At 44.2% G+C, this 11,006-nt stretch overlaps 1 pseudogene; it reads left to right on the top strand.

The window, feature by feature from the left end:
- Positions 1-700: 700 nt before the first annotated feature.
- The window catches only part of LOC124525732 (uncharacterized), a 247,798-nt pseudogene continuing 237,492 nt past the window's right edge, over positions 701-11,006 (top strand).

Below are 11,006 nucleotides of genomic sequence, written 5' to 3'. Positions count from 1 at the left end.
ATTCAGCAGCGTTTTAACTCTTAGAAACCCTAGTCCCCAGCGAAAACTAAGTAGTAACCAGTTGTGCATTGTCTGTTACATCAGTTTTTTTTGTTTTTTTTTTTTTTGTGGCAAACTTATGAATCGGTTGAGCATAGAGCGTGTTGTTGTTTTTTTTTTTTTCCAACCGATTTAAATATCCTTCGTTTTTCTGCCTCTTAGCCAAAAGCACAAACCTGTGTTTAGTAAGCATGGCTTTAGTATGCCATATGATTTGGAGAAGGCCTAAAAGTCTAACGAATTCAACCCAGTCTATCATCCAAACGAACCTCTAAAGTTTCGAGTTACCCAAGACCCTGAAAGCTATTTTAACAATTACCCGTGGAAACTTTGAGACAGACAGAATTAACTATTATTTGAAGCCATCTTTTTTGTTGACGGACTGCAACAGAGACATTTCTGAGCTCACTGGACCCTCGGTAAACCTAGGTAGAAAACGTTTGATGTTTACTGTTGACAACTGTAGAGACGTGTCTGTCTTCATTGGCTTCCACCTGTGTCCGCTCAGCAGTTCCCCAGTGTCAATTTTTACCTGGGGCATGCGCCAGGTAGGACAGCCGAGGGGGCGGTGTAAGTCTAAGGGGTGTTCTTTGCTCCTTGAGGGCCAGGGGCGGAGGAGCTGTTGGCGCCTGAGGCACTGAGGACGGTGTAGGACCCGGCAATGCAGGCCGCGGCCCAGGTGGTGCAGACACGGGAGGAGGGGGAGGGGAAGGCAGAAGAGGCCAGGTGTCTCCTAGAAGGCTGGAGGCAGGTAAAAGGCCAGAGGGCAGACACACAGGTCCCAAAGCCTATCGGCTGGGACAGATGAGCAGAGGCAGACTGTTTTCCACCAAGTGGAGTTAGGCAGTCCTTGCTGGGGCACAGAAGACAGGGAGCTTCCCTGAAACAAAAGGAGTTTCGGCAGCTACTTGGGAATGTTCCTTAAAGTCTCTCCATCTCCAGGTAGACTAACCAGAAACGGTTGGCTCTAATCATCACAGTCATTGACCCAGGAAGTGAATGAGGGAGACGTTTCCACATACAGTTAGAGTAACTGGAGTGCATTAGGAGAAACAGAGAGAGAGAGAAAGAGAGAGAGGGAGAGACAGAGAGACAGCGAGAGACAGAGAGACAGAGAGAGACAGAGAGAGACAGAGAGAGAGAGAGAAAGAGAGAGAGGGAGAGACAGAGAGACAGAGAGAGACAGAGAGACAGAGAGAGAGAGAGAGAGAGAGGAGAATTAGAGTCCCCTTTGGTAGAGATGACCTGTGTTTTCGCCAGCAACCTGGGTTAGGTTTCAGAACACTTGTCTATACTGATCAGGGTTGTCTGCACATCTGCCCAGGTCCTTTTTAATGTGTTTAAAACCTTGCAAGGAAAACGGAACTTTCAGGGGCCCAAATTCACCATGAGGCATTTGAGTCAATGGATACATCACCTGTGCCCTTCCTTTCAGGGGGAGGATTTCTTATCCCTGGCAATCCTGGATAAGGAGTGCATGAGGGTCTCCCGGGTGGCCTTTTCCGAGAAGAGGCCTCAGGGGGCAAGTCTGTAAGTACTCGCCCTTCCGGGCCCCATAAAGGGCCCACGAGGTTGGTACCTAACTTACAAGTCTCCCCTGGGAAGGCTTGGTCCTGTAAGGCCAAGAAGACCTGCACGTAAGGAACCTCTGACCATCTGCCCTCTCTCGTACGATATAGGTCTAACTGTGAGATAGCACTGTAGTGAGTACTTCCCTCAGGAGGCCAGGACTCTCCATCCTCTGGCCAATATTGAGGCCAAGACTGGGAGCAAAAGGACCTTCATGCTCTCCCTTTTGACCATTTGTGGACCAAATCTTTCCCAATTTCTCAGAACACATCACAGAGGGGTGCCGGCGGAGAAAGGTTTGTTTCCCATCTCACGGTCCGGGTAGGAGTCAAGAACCTCAAAGAACCTCCGTACCTGTTACGCCAGAGAGGTGACCAAGAAGGCGTCCCAACATATGAGCTCTCCCCTTTAGAATCAAGGCTTCCCTGGATCCGCCCTCCCCAAGGTGAGAGAAAGGCCTAACACCCGGGGTCGAAGAAGGGCTGGGCCAGCGGGAGTAGCCATTCTGACCCGCTGCCTTAGCCCTGACCCCATCCTTCTTTCCCTCTCCGGATCCTTCCAAATCTCAAGGAGTTTGGCGAGGTTAGGGATTCAAGGTTTGTTATTTATAAAGGTTATGGGTGCAAGCAAACAACGGGAGTGATTATGCGGGGGCATGTGCTGCTTCTAGAAAAGGCTTCCCTGGGCCGGGGCCCCCAAGGGCCGGTCTCCCACCCTTTTAAGTGTCCCGGGTGCCCAGTGGGAACCACAGGGCAGGTTCAGAGCACTGGACTGCCAGTCCTGATATGCCCCTTTGGATGAACCTTTCCTGTAACCGAGAAGGTCCCTGATGACGCTTTCTTCAGAGCCCTCTTGACTGGGCCCTCGTTTCTCGGTCGTACCAATTTGCTTGCACCCCCAACCCATGGACTCTAGTCCACACGGTCAGTTACTTTCGCCTCACCCCCAAGCATCCTTCCCTCCTGTATGCCTGATGTCCTACCAGCATATGGGTCCCGACGGAAGGGTGCAATCCTTGAGAGCTGGCAGTATTATAGTTTCTGTCTTTCTGTTGTTGAAACAGGAACGCTTTAACAACGCATCTTATCAAGGTCCCTGCTGCTATTGCGCATAAAGAAGGCACTGGCGGTAGACTGGCCTTCCTATTCTTAGTGTTCCAAACCCAGGGAATACAGAATGCTTGGTAATAGTAGGCCGCTTCTAGCTTCTCATGAGGGGGGATGACCCTGATATCGCCTGCTGATACGCGAAGCCTCGAGTCCTGGCCACACGTACGCCGGAGTTGTACCTGACAAAAATACATATGTCTCACCAGACAACAGAAAAGCGGGAAAGATCCCTCTCCTTTATCTAGACTATCGTGAAAGACACTTTTAAAGGGGAATTCCTGATAGGTACACAAACAGCATTCCCTCCCTACGTGACAAAATCGGTAGGACCACCTGCGAAGCTGCTGCACCCATAAGATGTCCAGGTATCTGGAGAAAGAGTTACGGAGAACAAAGAGGGACTCCAGATCCTTCAAGGAGTCCCTAATTGCTGGAGCATACTGATCATCAGGGATCGGAAAGCTTTTGAAAGGCATTTCTGCCCAAGGATAGGCAAAGGAAGAATAAGCCGAGAGCAGAAAGCGGAAGTGGTTGGGGTCAGGCCAACGTTCCCCTTTCACAAGGGGGGGATTGACCAAACCTCACCCAGAAACCTGTCACCTGAGACTGAGACCCGCAGGGGCACTACCAGCTTTCAACCGGCCAACGGGTGCCCGGTTTTGAGAGTCTTGGTAAGGAGATCCTCCGCTCAGAAAAGGAAAGGAAAGAGTCAGCTGTTACTTACACTCCGACAGCTCCCGGGTTTCGGCACCAAGATGTTACAGGAGAGAATCTGGTCCTTGTCTCCCGGAGTCGCGGACAACAGAGAGTGAGGCAAAGGCGCAGAGTTTATTGCAGGAAAGTACAAAGCTCTCAAGAGTGAGCAGGGTCCCGGCTGGGTAGCCCCTGAGGACTCTGTCCCCGGCTTTTTACCGGGACCTTATCAGAAAGTCTGTGAGACTCCGCCCATGGCACCTAACCCGGGCACATCCAGAACACGTTTATCTTCTCCCCTTCTCCCCCAAACTCTGCCGCCGCTGCTGCTTCTTCCGCCTCCCACGTGTAGCTGCAGACTGCCTCCCTGAGGGTCCCTTCTCTCTCTCTCTCTCTCTCTCTCTCTCTCTCTCTGCCTAATGTTAACCCTTTCCCTTTTCAGAATGTTGGTAACAACAGACACAGAATTAAGCGGGAGAAGTCGTTCAGGTAGAATGGAAATATCTCGATTAAAAAGAGGTCATACAGGGACCTATAAGGACCAAATAAAGTTACAGATTTTCCTGTGGTGGAATTGATGTCTTCTTGCTACTAGAAGAACGGGTAAAGGCGGGGAATAAGTCCTGCAAACCACACCGGTCTACCCTGCAGACTAAGGGAGATCCCAAAACTACACTACAGCAAGAGTATAGGAAATCCGGTTGAATGGCAGGAGACTCACATATTACAACTCAGGGAGGTGAACGTCGGTTGGTGCCACGGTAGGCAGGTAGAACTGGGATTGCTCACAAAAAGATGCAAACCCACTAAAAGAGCCAGAATACAAGCTTCCAGTTCGGGGTGTTACTAAGGCTTGTTTGATGTTTAGTGGCTAGCTATTGGCTACATGTCGTGCGTACGAATGTGTGTTGGGTGGAGACAGAGTAGTCCCATCTTCTGTGAACTGGGAGATTTCAGCCAGAGCCAGTTGTCAATCCTGAGTCCTATTCTAACATGACCTCTCGGCAGCACTTGCTTCTGTGACCACTCTCTTTCTTGAAATGTCCCATTTACTGACTTTCGTTACACGACGCTTTCTTGGTTGTCCCCTTACTTCTCTTACTTCTCTAGCTGCAGCCTGCCTCCCTGAAGGCCCCTTCTCTCTCCCTGCCTAGTGTAACCTTTCCCTATTCAATGTCACCACCTTATGCCCCAGCAATAAAAATAATAATAATAATAAAATAAATTACCTGCTGGCTTATCAACTTGGAAAAACTATTTTATTCTTCCTTGTCATCAATGATGTGCAACCCAGATCCCTCTTCAAGAAAGGACATCGTGCTCCATCTACTGGGAATTCTGTCCATGGAAATCTTTCAACTCGCAGCCTCAGTTGCAGAGAGCTACGGTGTCCAAGGTCACACCCTTTTCCACGGTCAACTCACATCTAATGACCAATGCAGAGTATAAAGACATGGGCATTTTCGCCCAAGAGTGAACAACTCACATCTTGCAAGGCCTTGTAAGACTTCCTAGCTTCTGAAGTCTTTGTGGCATCCTCTTAGATCTGTATCACAACTGGACATCTCCCTCTGACCAGTCTTGCTTCTTTTGCTTCCTTCTGTAAGTACTAACCCTGTGATAAGCCCTCCTGCAGAAATAGCCTGCACACTAAACTCCAACTCAGAGTCTGCTTCCCAGGAAACCCAAGCTAGGACACCATCACACTTGCTATTTCTTCTTTGGTATAGCCTGCTCCTCTACTTATCCTCATAATAATACCTAATGATCCTTTAAGAATCAAATCAAGCATCACCTCTTTTATGACCCCTTCCTTGAACTTCCTCCTCTACTGCTATCCCCACCAGTGAGGTTCATAATTACATAATCCTTCTATTGATGCACTTGCCACCGAGTATTATATTATTCATTTGGCTGCCTGTATCTCTTAATTAGACCTAGTACTCCTTCATGTGAGGATCTGTATCTTGTCTGCCTTTATCCCCACCATTTAGCATAATTACTGGCACATGCTTGAGGCGCAATGAATACTCATAGGATTATGGTATTTCAGTGCAGGACTGGAGAATGGCATTACAGGTCGATTGGATATGGATTTTATATGGATTATATATCAAAAGTCACCAAGTAATGGCAGTACATGATGTGTTCATATATCAGTTAACATTGATTCATTCAATGAATATTTTTGAGTACCTACTATGTGCCTATCACTATATATTCTATAGTGGACAAAGAGATGAAAAAGATAGATATGACCCCATTATAGTCTAATGGTAAGATGTTATAATTCTATTTGGTAGAAATCTGTATCTATTGAAAAATCATTTCATTAAGTATCAATAGGATTACATGCTACACTGATGATAGATTAGAAGGCAGGGAGACTGGAGGCAGAAAGGCTGGTTAAAATGTTATTTATATTTAAAATTATATATTCAGGTGAAAAATAATGACAGCCTGAACTAAGACAGTGGCAGACAGGATAAAGAGTTTTCCATGGTAGAGACATTTCTGAAATGAAATTTGAGATTGTGGTAACTTGTTAAATATAGGAGGTGGAGAAGAGGAAACAATTGAAAGATGCCTTAGACTGTCATGTAGAATAGCTGAGGGGAAGAAATTAAGAGTACTTTTCTGCCAAGACAGACAAATGAGTCAAGAACTAAGACTGTATATATCAACTATTTCTCAATAAAACCTGGGAAAGAAGGAACTAAGACTCCAGAAGGAAAAAAAATTAGATTTATATGTCTGTGCCCAATCTGACATTTATTAATGATAAACATGATTCTCTCTTTATACAGAAGTCAAAATACCACAGCAGTAGGATCTGGTGTTTTCCCTGACCAAGTTTAGGTTATTTATTCATTCAGCTAATACATATTTATTGATGCCTGCCTGCCATGTGCCAGGCACTGAGCCAGGCACTAAGGAAAGACTACTGACAAAGATTCATGACTTGCCATCACAGAACTTAATTTTATGAAATGAATAATCTTATCAATTTATATTCCAATGATTCCCTGTTGTTGGTATTTTTTAATTTCGAGAAATTTCCATCAGTGTGGACTGTTACCTTGTTAAACTGCAAAGATACTGGGAGAGATATATGCATTTCCAGTATTTATTTTCCATATTGACTTAGTATGCACTCTTCTTTATATAAACGAAAAGTCTATTTTAAAAGAGTTTTGCAAACTGATTCCTAGCACCCAACCAAATTATCAACATTAAATAGAGATTAGGCACCGTCAGCATGGGGGTTGCTTTTTCAATTAAAATCAGTGATGGCTATTATAATGTACACTTCTCTTTGCGGAAAGTTTACAAATACAGTTAAGTATTGCTAAAAAAAAGTGCTTCTGCCTATTGGTTAGACACAATTTGAGCATGTAGGAAAATTTAAATGCCCAATGCAGGTGAAGAAGAAGAAGAAGAAGAAGAAGAAGAAGAAGAAGAAGAAGAAGAAGAAGGGGAGGAGGACGAGGGGGAGGAGGAGGAGAAGGAGGAAAAGAAGGAGAAGAAGAGGAGGAGGGGGAGAGGGAGGAGGAGGAGGAGGAGGAGGAGGAGGAGGAGGAGGAAGAAGAAGAAGAAGAAGACGACGACGACGATGAGGAGGAGGGGGAGGAGGAGGAGAAGGAGGAAAAGAAGGAGAAGAAGAGGAGGAGGGGGAGAGGGAGGAGGAGGAGGAGGAGGAGGAGGAGGAAGAAGAAGAAGAAGACGACGATGAGGAGGAGGGGGAGGAGGAGGAGAAGGAGGAAAAGAAGGAGAAGAAGAGGAGGAGGGGGAGAGGGAGGAGGAGGAGGAGGAGGAGGAGGAGGAGGAAGAAGAAGAAGAAGAAGAAGAAGAAGAAGAAGAAGAGGAGGAGGAAGAGGGGGAGGAGGAGGAGAAGGAGGAGAAGAAGGAGAAGAGGAGGAAGACAAAGAGGAAGAGGAAGAGGAAGAAGAAGAAGAAGAAGAAGAAGAAGAAGAAGAAGAAGAAGGGCACAATGTGTCTATTTCACAGCTCCATATTCTTTGACTTCTGGGAATGTATTTTTGTGGCCTCAAGAAAGGACTGTGGTGGGGCGCCTGGGTGGCTCAGTCGGTTAAGCATCCAACTTCTGCTCAGGTCATGATCTCACGGTTCATGGGTTTGAGCTCTGTTCTGGGCTCTGTGCTGACAGCTCAGAGCTTGGAGCCTGCTTCAGATTCTGTGACTCCCTTGCTCTCTGCCCCTCCCCCCCTCACACTCTGTCTCTCAAAAATAATTTTAAAAACCGTTAAAAAAAAGACTGTGGTGGTGGCTTCCCAGGCCTATCTCTGGTGATGCAGTTGCACCCTTGAGGCCTCTACAGACCTGTATTTAAGTAGTGAGTTCACATATAACCACCTACTGTCCAGCTTGAGAAGGTGGTTATCAGGAAAAAAGAAGACACAAGACTTTTCTCCTCAATGGAACTGAAGATCAAAAAGGAGATTATTGGGGCTCCTGGGTGGCTCAGTTGGTTAAGTGGCCAACTTCGGCTCAGGTCATGATCCTGTGGTTTGTGAGTTCAAGCCCTGCATTGGGCTCTGTGCTAACAGCTCAGATCCTGGAGCCTGCTTCAGATTCTGTGTCTCCCTCTAGCTCCGCCTCTCCCCTGCTTGTACTGTGTCTCTGTCTCTCTCAAAAAATAAATAATAAACATTTAAAAAATTAAAAGAATACTTGATTCTAAAAAAAAGGAATTATTTGCTTCATTTAGGTTCTACACATCAGGATACATCAGCACATTGGTTTCATCTGTGAAATTTAAATCTCTGTAAAATGATAGATGGATCTTTAATAAAGCAGGAAATTAACTAACTTCCTCTGAGGAGTAATGAAGTGGCTTCCAGTGGCATACACCTTGGCCTCCCAGAGAAGCCAAGAACAATAAACCCTTATTCATGACTGTGTTGTTTTAAAAACAGAATGGAAGGCTTTTGCAGCTGAATAATGTTCCATTATACATGGACATACCACTTGTGTTTATCTTACACATCAATTAATAGACATTTGGCTTGCTTGTTCTTTATGGTTCTTGTAAATAACACTGTCAATAACATCCACATAAAATTTTCTGTGTGGGCATATTTTCATTTCTCTTGGGTATCTTACTATGAATGGAACCACAGGCTCACATGGGAATTCTATGCTTAAATATTTGAGGAATTGCCACACTTCCACAGCACTTATACCTTTTTTCATTCCCACCAGCAATGTATGATGGCTCTAATTAATTGAAATCTAACCAATACTTCTTACTGTCTGTATTTATTACTATAACCATATCGTGGGTATGAAGTAAGATCTTGTAGGTTTGGTTTGCATTTAACTAATGGCTAATGATACTGAGCATCTTTTCATGTGCTTATTGGACATTTGTGTATCTTCTTTGGAGAAATAGCTATCCAAATCCTTGGCCTATTTTTTAATTGGGTTATTTAGTGTTTTATTGTTGAATCAGAAGACTCTTTAATACATTTGAGAGACAAGTCCTTGACAGATACATGATTTGCAATTATTTCTCCCATTCTGGAGGTTGTTTTTTCACTTCCCTGATTGTGTCCTCTGAAATAAAAAAAAAAAAATTTTAATAAAGCCCAATTAACTATTTTTATTTTGCTGCTTGTGCTTTTGATGTCCTAAGAGACCACTGTCTAATCCAAGATCACAAACAGCTACACCTATGTTTGTTCTAAGAGTTTAATGGTTTTAGCTCTTCTATTTAAGTCTTTGACCCATTCTGATTTGATTTTTGTATATGGAATGAATAAGCAGTGCGACTTCTTTCTTCTGCATGTGAATACTCAGTTCTCCCGGCACTATTTGTTGAAAACACTATTCTAGTAATATTCTATAGTGACAAATGGTGATCGTACTTACTACAGTGACACTGAGAAATGTACAGCATTGTTGAAGAAATATGTTGTACACCTGAAACTAATATATGCCAGTTATTATTCAGTAGGTCTGGATAGAAACCCAAGTTTTTTTTAATTTTAACAAGGCTCTCAGGTAATTCTTATGTACTTTGTGAACAAGATCTCTATTTTTTCTTCTAAATCTGTATTTTGACTTTATATCTCATGAGGTAGCTTCTTTAAAAAGAATAGAGCACCTAATGCCAAAGAAACCACTGACTCTATGAGACATTTTCATAATTTTTTGCTCATTGATACCTTTTACAGTTTTCAAATAATAAAATACATAGAAAAATTTATAAAAGAGTTGTACTGGGGCGCCTGGGTGGCTCAGTCAGTTAAGCGTCCGACTTCGACTTTGGTCATGATCTCGTGGTTTGTGAGTTTGAGCCCTGCATCAGGCTCTGTGCTGACAGTTCGGAGCCTGGAGCCTGCTTTGGATTCTGTGTCTCCTCCTCTCTCTACCCCTCCCATGCTCATGCTCTGTCTCTCTGTGTCTCTCAATAATAAATGTTAAAAAAAAATTTAAAAAAGAGTTGTACTAACTTGGAATCACCTCATCGATTGCATACCTGCTCCTGCCTCCACCATACACAGACACACACGCACACGTAAACACACATATGTATGTGTGACCATGCTTACATGCAACCATGTACACACACACTTCATATCCACACATCCTCAAAACTATGTGCACACATGCATATGTGAACACTCATGCCCGCGTGCTCACATACGTGCATACTCACACACATAACTGAATGCACACGTGTACATATGTGCACGTGCGCTCACACACTTACATTTTTGCACATTCACACATGCACAGATACACACACACACACACACACACACACACACACACACACACGTACTTTCTTTTAAAAAGGAATAATGAAAAGAACCAGGGCTTTAGTCAGACCTTGGCCCAAGTCCCATCTGTACCAATGGCTGGTCACACGACCTTTCTGCCAGTTTGCTCATATTATTGCAAGCCCTCTCTCCCTAGACCATAGTGAGAATCAAGACATAAAGGCATCTGAAAGCACCCTGTAGCCTAAAATGCTCTACTCAATTGTGTATTACTAGATGAGAATGTCATTGTTTCACGAGGCTTGTTTTTCTTTACAAGACCAGTCAGTGTGATTTGGACATCTGGTAGTCACCTTTTATAGATGAAAAATTCAAGGCACAGAGAGTTTTAACTTAACTCAACCTGTGAAGCAAGCATGGCGGAATTTGTGTTCTAACCCTGTTCTCTTACCTCTGGGAGCCTTGCTCCAAGCATCATCAGTGTCATACTGCACCTTCTGGAGCTCCCATGCTGATGCCATAAAGGACACTGCACTCAGATGGCAATTTAAACCTAACCAGTTTTCGCTTTTAAAAAATTGGCTCGAGACAGCAAGTGGAAATACTTACTATAGATGTGACTCAGAGGACTATAGAGTCCTCTACTAGTTCTGCTTCTTCTGAAAGCCAAAAAAAATTAAATAAAGAGATGAGTATGAAAAATGCATTGTTGGAGGATATAAAATTATACTGCCCATATGTTTGAATTTGAAGGTACAGTACCTTGAGAAGGCTCAGAGTTGCAAAGCATGAGAAATTTATTGCTTGGTTCTCTTGCCCAGAATAGCGTTCATTCCATTTTAAATGTCAC

This window comes from Lynx rufus, unplaced genomic scaffold (genome assembly GCF_022079265.1).
Source record: "Lynx rufus isolate CCGP_SWC_20201006 ecotype Redwood Valley unplaced genomic scaffold, mLynRuf1.p SCAF_46, whole genome shotgun sequence".
NCBI classification, from domain to species: Eukaryota; Metazoa; Chordata; class Mammalia; order Carnivora; family Felidae; genus Lynx; species Lynx rufus.
This window is presented reverse-complemented; position numbering and strand designations above follow the sequence as displayed.